This window comes from Triticum dicoccoides, chromosome 6B (assembly GCF_002162155.2).
Source record: "Triticum dicoccoides isolate Atlit2015 ecotype Zavitan chromosome 6B, WEW_v2.0, whole genome shotgun sequence".
Lineage (NCBI taxonomy): Eukaryota > Viridiplantae > Streptophyta > Magnoliopsida > Poales > Poaceae > Triticum > Triticum dicoccoides.
Window position 1 is genome coordinate 593,817,716 of NC_041391.1, and position 13,545 is coordinate 593,831,260.

Below are 13,545 nucleotides of genomic sequence, written 5' to 3' on the forward strand. Positions count from 1 at the left end.
TGGATGTCAAAACTGCGTTCCTTAATGGATTTCTTAAAGAAGAGTTGTATATGATGCAAGCAGAAGGTTTTGTCGATCCTAAAGTTGCTAACAAAGTGTGCAAGCTCCAGCGATCCATTTATGGACTCGTGTAAGCATCTCAGAGTACGAATATATGCTTTGATGAGGTGATCAAAGTAGAAGGTTTTATACAGACTTTTGGAGAAGCCTGTATTTACAAGAAAGTGAGTTGGATCTCTATAGCATTTCTAATATTATATGTGGATGACATATTGTTGATTGGAAATGATGTAGAATTTCTAAATAGCATAAAAGGATACTCGAACAAGAGTTTTTCATTGAAAGACCTCGGTGAAGTTGCTTACATATTGGGCATCAATTTCTATAGAGATAGATCAAGACACTTGATAGGACTTTAACAAAGCACATACCTTGATAAAGTTTTGAAGAAGTTCAAAATGGACCAGTCAAAGAAAGGGTTCTTGCCTGTGTTACAAGATGTGAAGTTGAGTCAGACTCAATGCCCGACCACTACAGAAGATAGACAGAACATGAAAGTCATTCCCTACGCCTCAGCCATAGGTTTAGCGGGGAGGTACCAAAGTAATCCAGGAGTGGATCACTGGACAATGGTCAAGAACATCCTAAAGTACTGGAAAAGGACTAAGGATATGTTTCTCATTTATGGAGGTGACAAAGAGCTTGTCGTAAATGGTTACGTCGATGCGAGCTTTGACACTGATCCGGATGACTCTAAGTCACAATCCGGATACATATTTTTATTGGATGGTGGAGCTATCAGTTGGTGCAGTTCTGAGTAAAGCGTCGTGGCAAGATCTACGTGTGAAGCGGAGTACATGGCTGCTTCGGAAGCAACAAATGAAGCAGTCTGGATGAATGAGTTCATATACGACCTAGGTGTACTACCTAGTGCATTGGGTCCAATGAAAATCTTTTGTGACAATACTAGAGCAATTGCCTTGGCGAAGGAATCCAAATTTCACAAAAAGACCAAACACATCAACAGACGCTTCAACTCCATCCGAGATTTGGTCAAGGAGGGAGACATAGAGATCTGGAAAATACATACGGATCTGAATGTTGCAGACTCATTGACTAAGCCTCTTCCACGAGCAAAACATGATCAGCACCAGGACTCCATGGGGTGTTAGATTCATTACAATGTAATCTAGACTATTGATTGATGTCTACTAGAACTACGTCGGTATTTCCCCAAAGAGGAAGAGATGATGTAGTATAGCAACGGTAGGTATTTCCCTCAGTGATGAGACCATAGTTATCGAACCAGTAGGAGAACCTCCTCACACCACGTAAAAAACACCTGCACACAAATAACAAATACTCGCAACCCGACATGTTAAAGGGGTTGTCAATCCCTTTCGGGCACGGCGCCTCAAGTAGGCAAATAATGTGAGGTAAAAAGTGGTAGATAGGATAAATAGATCGCGGAACAAATAAAATGCAACAAGGTATTTTAGTATTTTTTGGTTTAATAGATCTGAAACTAAATGCAAGAGAAAATAGATCGCAAGGCAAATATGATGAAAAGAGACCCTGGGGCCATAGGTTTCACTAGTGGCTTCTCTCGAGAAAAATAGCAAATGGTGGGAAAACAATTACTGTTGGGCAATTGATAGAACTTCAAATAATCATGACGATATCCAGGCAATGATCATTATATAGGTATCACATCCAAGATAAGTAGACCGACTCCTGCCTGCATCTACTACTATTACTCCACACATCGACCGCTATCCAGCATGCATCTAGTGTATTAAGTTCATGATAAAACGGAGTAATGCAATAAGAATGATGACATGATGTAGACGAGATACGTTTATCTATTGTGGCAGATATGGATCTCATCTTGTTATCCTTAGTAGCAACTACGTGTTGGTTCCCCTTCTGCCACTGGGATCAAGCATCGTAAGATCGAACCCACTACAAAGCACCTCTTCGCATTGCAAGATAAATAGATCAAGTTGGCCAAACAAACCCCAAATATCGGAGAATAAATACGAGGCTATAAGCAATCATGAATATAAGAGATCAAAGAAGACTCAAATAACTTTCATAGATAAAAACATAGATCTGATCATAAACTCAAAGTTCATCAGATCCCAATAAACACACCGCCAAAAGACTTGCATCATATGGATCTCCAAGAGACCATTGTATTGATAATCAAGAGAGAGAGAGAGGAAGCCATCTAGCTACTAACTACGGACCTGTAGGTCTACAAAGAACTACTCACGCATCATAGGAGAGGCACCAATGAAAGTGGTGAAACCCTCCTTGATGGTGTCTAGATTGGATCTTGGTGGTTCTGCACTCTGTGGTGGCTGGATCAATATTTCATCGACTCCCCTAGGGTTTCTAGAATATTTGGGTATTTATAGATCAAAGAGGCAGTTTGGGGGCACCTGAGGTGCGCACAACACCCCAGGGCGCGCCTGGGCCTCCTGGCGCACCCTGGTGGGTGCTGCTCACCTCGAGCAGCCCCTCAGGTGTTTCCTTGGCCCATTGGCTTTCTTCTGGCCCAAAAAAGTTCTCTAGGAGTTGCGTTGCATTTGGACTCCGTTTGATATTAATTTCCTGTGATGTAAAAAAACATGCAGAAAACAGCAACTAGCACTGGGCACTATATCAATAGGTTAGTACCAAAAAATGATATAAAATGACTATAAAATGATTGTATAACATCCAAGAATGATAATATAATAGCATGGAACAATAAAAATGATAGATACATTGGAGATGTATCATTGACTCTAGTGCAAGTGGGAGACTGAAGGAAATATGCCCTAGAGGCCAAAATAAAGTTGCTATTTTATATTTCCTTATTCATGATAAATATTTATTATTCATGCTAGAATTGTATTAATTGGAAACTTGATACATGTGTGAATACATAGACAAAACAACGTGTCCCTAGTATGCCATACTAGACTAGCTCGTTGATCAAAGCTGGTTAAGTTTCCTAGCCATGGACATGAGTTGTCATTTGATAACGGGATCACATCATTAGTGGAATGATGTGATGGACAAGACCCACCGATATATATTCCTCTAACTATGAGATTATGCAACTCCTGGACACCGGAGGAATGCCTTGCGTGCTATCAAACATCACAACGTAACTGGTTAATTATAAATATGCTCTACAAGTATCTCCAAAGGTGTTTGTTGGGTTGGAATAGATCGAGATTAGCATTTTTCACTCTGAGTATCGGAGAGATATCTCTGGGCCCTCTCGGTAATGCACATCATATGAAACCTTGCAAGCAAAGCGACTAATGATTTAGTCATGGGATGATGCACTACAGGATGAGTAAAGAGACTTGCCGGTATTGAGATTGAACTAGGTATGAAGATACCGACGATCGGATCTCGGGCAAGTCACATACCGATGACAAAGGGAATAACTATGTTGACATTGTGTTTCAACCGATAAATATCTTCATAGAATATGTGGGAACCAATATGAGCATCTGGGTTCCGCTATTGGTTATTAACTAGAGAGGTGTCTCGGTCATGTCTACATAGTTCTCGAACCCGTAGGGTCCGCATGCTTAACGTTCAATGACGATAGGTATTATATGAGTTATGTGTTTTGCTGATCGAAGATTGTTTGGAGTCCCGGATGAGATCACGGACATGACGAGGAGTCTCGAAAGGGTCGAGAGATAAAGATTGATATATTGGAAGGTTACATTCGGACACCGGAATGGTTTCAAAAAGGTTCGGGTATTTTTCGGAGTTGCGGGAGGTTACCGGAACTTCTCGGGGAATTGTTGGGCCAACATGGGCCATAGGAGAGAGGGGAGGCAGCACACAAGGGATGGCCACGTGCCCTCCCATGGTGAGTCCGAATTGGACTAGGGGAGGGGGCGAACCCCCTTTCCTTCTCCTCTTCCCTTTCCCTTCCTCTTTTCTCCCTCCGTTTGAAGGAAAAAAGGGGGGGTGAATCCTACTAGGAGTGGAGTCCGAGTAGGACCCCCCCCCCCTCCCTTGGTGCACCCCTTATGGCCGGCCTCCTCCCCTCTTCCTTTATATACGGGTGTGGGGGCACCCCAAAGCACGTCAATTATTTAGTCGTGTGTGGTGCCCCCCTCCACCGTTTACTCCTCTGGTCATTTCATCGTAGTGCTTAGGCGAAGCCCTGCACGAATCACTTCACCAACACCGTCATCACATCGTCGTGCTGACGGAACTCATCGACTCCATCGACACTCTGCTGGATCAAGAGTTCGAGCGACGTCATCCAGCTAAACATGTGCAGAACTCGAAGGTGCCGTACGTTTGGTACTTGATCGGTTTATTTGGGAAGACGTGCGACTACATTATCCGTGGTAAGTTAACGCTTCCGCTTTCGGTCTACGAAGGTATGTGGACACACTCTTCCCCTATCATTGCTATGCATCTCCTAGATAGATCTTGCGTGAGCGTAGGAATTTTTTTGAAATTGCATGTTATGTTTCCCAACACCACTAATATTGCCTCGAGCGGTTTTAGCGGTAGCATCGGCTCACCCATGACATGGAACATGGCCGCACCTTTGATAGGTACACACTCTTCAAAATCCGCCATTTGGCTGCTACGTGCTCTGGATTATTTGTAGGCAGCAGAGCCTCTCTTCCCCGGTCTCTTCTTCTCCTTTTTGTGGAGCTGACCTTCCAAGACCTTCCTTAACCCCTGCCCTAGTGTTGTCGGCCTAAGCACTGTATGACCCCCGGCTAGTTGAGCCTGTGTTGAGGCGGCATCTTCAGGCGTGTCCTGTGAGGATTGCATGAAGAGAGACTTCTTGCAATCCCTGCTAGGATGTTCCTGCCCGGGTAGATCATCCATATCCTCATCAGCATGTTGATAGCCCGAGTCTTCATATGGCTAACTCATCATATCTAAGTCACCGTCATAGGCGCCTGTATCGAGGAACCGAAGAGGGTCCTCCTCCATATCCTCATCCATTCTTTGTTCTATGGGGGTGATTACACCAGCCACTATTGGACCCCCCATCATCACGTCGTCTGCCGCTCTCACCCGGCACTACAAGCGCTAGTAATTGCGTAGGCGGGGTGGTGGTGTCCATACCTGCTTGTTGATGTGTGGTTATTGGTGTGCCCTCGGCCGGCTCCAGACGAAGAAGATTCTTCGGCCATAGCAGCACCCAAACCTTGCAGCTTCCAATCCACGGCGGGGTCTCATCGTCCTCTCCCCCTAGCCGTACTAGAGGAGGCAAATCCTCCTGCCCCGATTTCACACTTGACAAGGTAACCCTGAAGTGCCCATGGGGCATCAGCTGGCTGTGGAACGTGAGTTCCAAGGGCTTCATTATTACCCCCTTTCCAACGTCCACCTTCTGGCCTTTGATAGAGTAGAGTACGATGCACGGGGTTTCGTCGGCCTACAAAGACATGTTTGCACCGTAAAACATCCAAAAGGCAACGAAAATGGAATATTCTAGATATATGTTGGTGCGACATGTAATTACCGTGAGGGCATCGAGCTCAGCCAAAGATGAAGGCCCGCCTAGCGCTCCAAAGACTGAGGATGGGCTGCTATGAGTGGGTGCGGGTGCAGGTGCAGGTGCGGGAGCAGGCCCGGTTGCGTGACCAGGTGATGGTGTGGTGGTGTTGCTCCCGATGAAACTGGGCATGGGGAAATCATGTACCGTCTTTTCTGGATTTTCCTTCGTTCGGTTGATGATAGTCGGGATCAACTTAGTAGCGAAGTCATTTCTGCAGGCATGTATAGCTGCATCGACTGCCTACTGTAGCAACTCATTTTTCTATTCGGCTGCTTTTTTCACGTCCTCAACTGCTTTTTCTCGAACTCAAGCTTCACTTTCTCGTTGGTGTCCGCCTGACTAAACTTCTTTTTTTGCTTCTTGGCCTCCGGGACCTCATTCTAAAAGACCTTCCACATGACACCGTCTCTAGCGCCGTGCACACGTCCATATTGCAGCCGCTGGTCCAAATGGAGTCCCTTAAGTTCCTTCAAGGCCCGGTTGAGAGGGGTGTCCCACTTGGGCCTCATCGGCGAAGTAGGGCTTTCGGCTGCAAGCTTGTGTTGCTACTCCTATAGAAGGAACGTGAACCGTTTACGAATGTGTAATCGACTTCATCAGAAGCTAAAGGTAAGATGGTAAAAGAATAATTACCAATAGTTTAATCAATTTCGTTGTGATCTGATCCGTGTAAAAAACCTTCTTTTCCTTGTCCCACTTTTAGCGGGCCCTGATGAAGTCACGCTCCAAGGGGTTGGTTAACTTCGTGAAGTGGTCTGGGAGACCGCGACTTCACGTTTTGCGTCCTTCTTATCACATATGGGCCTTTTGCCAAGGTAGACACGGCTTCCAAGGTGATGCTTCCTCGTGTTCCTTTGCTGAAGGCTCTTGAATTTCGCAGCCTTAGCCTTGGCTGCCTCGGTAGCGCAAGTGTCCTTGAACTTTTTGAACTCCTCTTCTGTAAGTGTCAGATTTTCCTCTAGAATCTTGGACGGGGGTTCCTCAGCCTCAATAGCTCGTTTCACCCTCCCTTTCCAAGAGGCCAAATCATTGCTGAACATGCCAATGGCGTGATTGTTAAACTTTTTCATCTTTGGATCATCCATAGTTGCTCTATGCTATCATCCCGGTCGGGGAACTTGAATCTCTTGTGCAACTTCGTCAGGAGCAACTGCCTCAAATGTTCTTTACTCCTTAAGTCATCGCCATTGATGCTCGCGCATTCTCGTAGGATGCATCCTACTTGGTTCCCATAGAACTTGCGAGGTTCTTCCGACTCTAATGGCTCAAACTTGCCAGGGGCCATCTTTTTGATCACCAGTCGTCCAATGCCAGGTTTTCGTATCCTCTGCTTCTTTTGCTTCTTCTTTTCAGTAGCGGCATCGGTGTCGGTACCTTCCCCGCCAGTATCTTCCCAGCCGGTACCTTCCCCGCCGGTCTCGGTGCCGCCAACGGTGTTGGCGCCGTCGGTGTCGATGTCGGCGTCAGTACCATCATCGAGGCCGGCCTGCAAACTTTGACTCTTCTTAGCAGACAAAAAGTCGAGGTATAGTTGTTCACCCTCAGGATCCATCTCGTCTGCATCTTGGTCAGAAGGCCGATTTCTTCGTTGTTCGACATGTTTCCTATGATTAAGTCTCCTCGTTTAATTCTAAAACTCTAAAAAATGAGAAATGACATAGAAAAGATCTATGTTTGCAGGAATGTCGTTTCCCAGCAAATCCCGGCACTTGATATGCCTACTTTCTAGCACAAGTAATGCCAAAATTCACGGAAAATTTCGGCATGACCTTTGCTAAAAAGTGGACATATCAAGTGCCTGAAATTTACCGGAACGGAAATGAATCAACATCCCGGCGAAACATAGGCCACTCGGATAAATTACCCTGCACATAATCATCATTTTCCAAATATGACATGTCCAAAACATCACATGTCCAAATTCCGAATATGACATGTCCAAATCACATGTCCACATATCAAATGTCCACTTAAAAATTACATATAAAAGGAAGAAACGGTGATTTGCAACTAAAAAAATTCAGCCTACCTAAATTTGAAACTAAAAAAATCCAAATATCACATGTCCACATAGCACAAGTCATTTTTCTTCACAATATTTGAAACTAAATTCAGCCTACCTAAATTTGAAACTAAAAAAATGAAACCGAATAGATAACCTAATTAACCTACTGCTCTAATTAAAACCTAACTAAATTAACCGAAGAACCCTAGCTAGCAGAGAGAGGAGGAGCGGTGGGACGCTTACAGAGGTTGCAGGAGCAAGGAGGCAGGCCGACGACGGCCAAGGTTGGGAGGTCAGGGTGAGGGCGAGGTCACCGGGGTCGGGGGTCGGGGGCGAGGGCGAGGTGGCTGGAGTCGGAGGCAAGGGGGCGAGCGCCGGGGTCGGGGACGAGTGCAGGGGCGCGGCGAGGGCAGGGCTCTCGCGGAGATGGGGGAAGAGAGAGTGGGGATTTGGGGGAGGAAGCAGAGGCGGGAAGAAGCAGCGAGTGGGGATTTTGGGGGTTAAGTCAGAATAGCAGTAGCGCATTTGAGCTATAGCGCGTTTCGCCCAAACGTGCTACTGCTATCACAGGTAGTTATAGCGTGTTTCTATGGTTGAGTTGCTGCTAGTTTGACTAGTTGTAGCCTGTTTTCAGAAAAGCGCTACTGCTATAACGAGTACCTATAGCAGTTTTCCTGTTGGTTTCTTCTATTTTCTTTTCCTTTATTTTCTCTCCCTTTTCTTTTCTTCTTCTTTTTTATCTTTTTTTCTAAGAGCGGGAATGAAGGGAAGGTAATACAATGTATATAACTAAGGCGATATATATTGCATCATTTGATGGTTAAGTATGTATACAAAATAGGAACATATATATTAAATCATTTGACCCATGCATAATGGTTAAGTGTGTACACAAAATAGGAACATATATATTACATCATTTGAACAATAACGGTTCCTCAATGTCGACGTTTTCGTTTTTGAGTGATCTTATTTCCCTTCTTGTTCGTTGAATAATAATTGAGCCCCTCATTGTGACTTTTCCTTTTCCATGGAGTACGATCTTTCTTAGGTAATGTTGTATTGATTCTTCTTTTGATGTATAGTTCATCGTCATCATCATCTTCCCTCATTGGGTTGCCTTACTGGTCGTAGTCTTCCCCGTTGGCAACTCCATCCATTCCAATGATGTTCCTTTCGCCTCTCCTCACGACAAACAGCTGGGATTGCAGGGTCAGTTATGAAGAAGCATTGTGTCACATGCTTAGCGTGTACCCATGGCTCGTTTTTTGCGATAGCGTTTAGGGTAGCACTCTTGGCGTCGGGTATAGTCATGGTAGTGAAATACCTGTTTTCTTTTCGACATTCTTAGCCCATCTGACATGGAACATCGTCGTTGTGCAGTCCAGGTAGTCAAGCTCCCAGATCTCCTCGACCCTTTCGTAAAATCTCTCAGTTGTTTCATTGTCGATGCCGGTCATGCATTCCATCGTCACCCCTTAGTTCTGATCATCACTGTCCATATCTTTGTCCTCCGTGTAGAACATGTATCCGCTGATATCGTATGCTGATAGGTGACGAGTTTGGGCGAGGGGCCATGTGCTAAGGCATATATGAGCAATCCGTCCTTAGAGCCCTCTTCCGGGGGATTGGCAATAATATGCTCTTTGAACCAATGCAGGAAAGTGGAGTTGTGCTCTCTAGTAACTTCGACGTCCGTCCTGCATACCCCCGGTCAAGATACTTCTTTGCGATAGTTTCTTTGTGCAGTGCCATGAAAGGATCTACCTGGTCTAGGTGTTGTAGCACTACCAAGTTTGCTTTGTCAAAGTCGTTGCATCGATTTGAGTAGTCCACATGCAGTTCCCTGCTACCGTTGGAGTGACCTTATCCTTCGAGCCTCCCATCATGCTTGTTAACGGGCAAACTAACACCAGGCGGCCGGTCTGTGCCATATAGAAAATTCTCGCAGAAAGAGATGCACTCTTGTGTCAGATAGCCCTGGACGATGCTTTCATCAAGACAGGACATGTTACGAACGAATCCTTTGATGATCCCATTCATCCTCTCAAACGACATCATGTTTTGCATGAATGACGGCCCCAAGTCTATTATGTCGTCCACAATATGGACACACAGATGCACCATGACATCGAAGAACGCGGGCGAGAAGTACATCTCAAGCTCATTTAGTATCACAACGATCTCTTCCTGTAGCCTTCGGAGCTGCTTCACACTGATCGACTTTCGAGAAATGATGTCAAAAAAGTTGCATAGACCAATAAGCATGTCACAGACGTGCTTGTCCATTATCCCTCTAAGGGAAACAGGTAGTATCTGCGTCATCATCACATGACAGTCATGGGACTTTGAAAGATCGAGGATATCGCCTAGAGGGGGAGGGGGTGAATAGGCGGTTTAAAATAATTACGATTTAGGCTTGAACAAATGCGGAATAAACCTAGCAATTAATTTGTCAAGCGCAAAACCTACAACAACTAGGCTCACCTATGTGCACCAACAACTTATGCTAAGCAAGATAAACAACTAAGTGATAGCAAGATATATGACAAGAAACAATATGGCTATCACAAAGTAAAGTGCATAAGTAAAGGGCTCGGGTAAGAGATAACCGAGGCATGCAGAGACGACGTTGTATCCCGAAGATCACACCCTTGCGGATGCTAATCTCCGTTTGGAGCGGTGTGGAGGCACAATGCTCCCCAAGAAGCCACTAGGGCCACCGTAATCTCCTCACGCCCTTGCACAATGCAAGATGCCGTGATTCCACTAAGGGACCCTTGAGGGTGGTCACCGGACCCGTACAAATGGAAACCCTTGGGGGCGGTCACCGAACCCGTACACTTTGGCAACCCATGGGGGCGGTCACCGATACCCGTCAAATTGCTCCGGGCGATCTCCACAACCTAAGTGGAGACCCCGACGCTTGCCCAGAGCTTTACACCACAATGCTTGAGCTCCGAACAACACCAACCGTCTAGGGCGCCAAGTCACCCAAGAGGAACAAGCTCTAGGGTGCTCAAACACCCAAGAGTAACAAGCTCTAGGGTGCCCAAACACCAAAGAGTAATAAGCTTCTCAAACTTCACTTCCACGTATCACCGTGGAGAACTCAAATCGATGCACCAAATGCAATGGCAAGGGCACACAGAGTGCCCAAGTCCTTCTCTCCCAAATCCCACCAAAGCAACTAATGCCAGGGAGGAAAATGAGAGGAAGAACGAAAGAAGAACACGAAGAACTCCAAGATCTAGATCCAAGGGGTTCCCCTCACTTAGAGGAGAAAGTGATTGGTGGAAACGTGGATGTAGATCTCCTCTCTCTTTTCCCTCAAGAACTATCAAGAATCATTGGAGGGATTGAGAGTTAACAAGCTCGAAGAAGGTCAACAATGGGGGAAGAACACGAGCTAAAGAGACGAGGTCCGTTGGGGAAGAAGACCCCCTTTTATAGGTGGGGAAAATCCAACCGTTATGCTCACAGCCCACATAGAGCGGTACTACCGCCGCTACGAGCGGTACTACCGCTAGGGCAGCAGAAGCCCAAAGAAACAACACTGCAAAGGGGCAACAGGGCGGTACTACTGCCTGCCCTTGCTGTACTACTGCGCGACCACGGATGTAAAAATAACGGTCGCGCCTACAACCGCTGGAGCTAGCTATGAGAAAACGTCGGCACGGTACTACCGCTCACAGGGAGCGGTACTACCGCGTGAGGACGGATGTAAAAAATTACATCTGTGCCTACTACCGCACGCAACAGCGCCAGCACATGAGGCAGCGGTACTACCGCTAGCCCCTGCGGTACTACCGCTCCCTTGAGCAGTACTACCGCACGCCACAGAGGCTTTAGCACTTGGATGCCTTCAAAATGCAGCTAAAGACAACAGACAGATCCAATAAAAATAGAACTGCCATAACTTCTGCAAATGAGCTCCGAATTGAGCAAACTCAAGCTTGTTGGATGCCTAACAAAAAGAGGAGAGAAACCTCCAACAGAGAAAAACCAACAGAACCTCCAACATCGAAAACATCATAGAAGATGCATGTGAACTCTGTTTTCGATGAACTCGAGCTTGTCATCAAGATGACCATAAGCTCCAAATCTCACAAAGAGAACCAAACAAGAACCAAGAAAGATGATACAAGGATGCAATGGTTTGAGCTCTCTACAAATGATACGGTCAAGCTACTCATCGAGAGCCCTCCTTGATAGTATGGCAAACGATCCCAAAACCCGGTCTCCCAACTACCACCACGAGACCGGTAAAATAGAAAACCTATCAAGGGCAAACCGTTGCCTTGCACATGGTCCACTTGAGCTAGATGATGACGATCTTCCCTCCCTCAAGTTGGACCACCTTTCTTGATTGCATTAAGTCGATGAAGACTAGATGATAGCTAGCCCATACTCCACTATGGGTGAGCCACTCTTCCGCACATCTTCACAAGTCCATTGTCACCACAATGGACGGCAAGCTTCAAGCATTTGATCTCTTCGTGATGCTCCACTTAAACTTGCACACCGCAACCTAACCCCACAAAGAACTCTCACGAATACCATGGGTTAGCACAGGGCCGGGCGGACAAAATCCGGGGCCCTGTGCCAAACTAAAAAATGGGGCCCTATCTCACTAAAATATAACCTAACGAGCAATTATAATGTATATATTAATATAAATCAAGCAGATTTTTTCATAATATATATAATATAATGTCTTACATAACAATTGGATGTATAAAAAATCATACCTATTCAACTCCCAGCTGCTATTTATTTGAAAAACTTCATTCTTTTAGTATTTAGGAGTAACGATCCCCATACCAATCTCTAATGAAGTAACAATCCCTGTCAATAAATAATTAGAAAATTAAGAATTAGGATTTAAGAGTAGGAACCGAAGTTAACCAAAAAGAATGAGTCGCTAAGCACCTGAAGGCTAGCGTCGGTGACCGATCAATCCGATGAGATGACGTCAACGAGTCTGAAATTTAAGAAAGGAGTCAAGGAAGTCAACGGTGGCACCGCAGCAGTGGCCTGTCGCTTAAGTCGGCCTGAATCCAAAATTGGATCGGTCTAAGGAGTAAGGACCAGGGATCGAGCGAGAGCTACCGAGGGAGGAGGCAGGACACGGCGTCAACGTGACGATGTCAAGGGCTCCAGGCGTCCAGCCGTCGACGGCTCCAGCGATTCGATCCCTGCAGGGTTGCAGGCTGTAGCGATCTAATGTTTTTTTATGGTAGCGATCTAGTATTTTTTAGATAACGTAGCTAATTAGCGATGCCCTCGTCGCTTTTTTTTCTGAGTGCTGCCTCGTCGCCTGATCTCGTAGCGATCTGGAGGAGTCCCAGCGCTCCGTCCGCTCGATGGCCTCGCTCTCGCTCGATGGGCCTAGTCGCTCGCCGCTCGGCCCAGTTACGTTTACTGTTACTATACCTATATAAAAAATATGGGGCCCCTCAGAATTTTGGGCCCTGTGCGGGCTGCACCTTTGGCACCACTGTGGGCCCGGCCCTGGGTTAGCATACAAAGCATAATGGACAATGCTTACCATACCATGGGATCACTTGATCCCTTGGTACATCTTGCACGCTTCATATGTTGATCAACTTAATTCACTCATTGACTTAGTCTTGATCAACCTCTCACAAGACCAATCTTTAGGTAATTCCTTGAATAGCACCTTGGTCGACACAACCTCTCCTTGAAACCAACACATCTATTCCAAGAAAAGCCTAAGGACAAAACCTTCAAATATAACTCAAGGAAACCATTAGTCCATAGAGATTGTCATCAATTATCAAAACCAAACATGGGGGCACCGCATGTTCTTTCAGAGTTCATCTCGCTAAACCTTTTCTTCTTTGTGTCTAGATATCTGCTTATCTTACCACAGTAACCGGAACTAACTTTGATTCCGGTAAGGCACTTGAAGAATTGATCGATCTCAGTCGGACTTAAGGTGAAGCAAGAAGGGGGGCAATAATCCTCT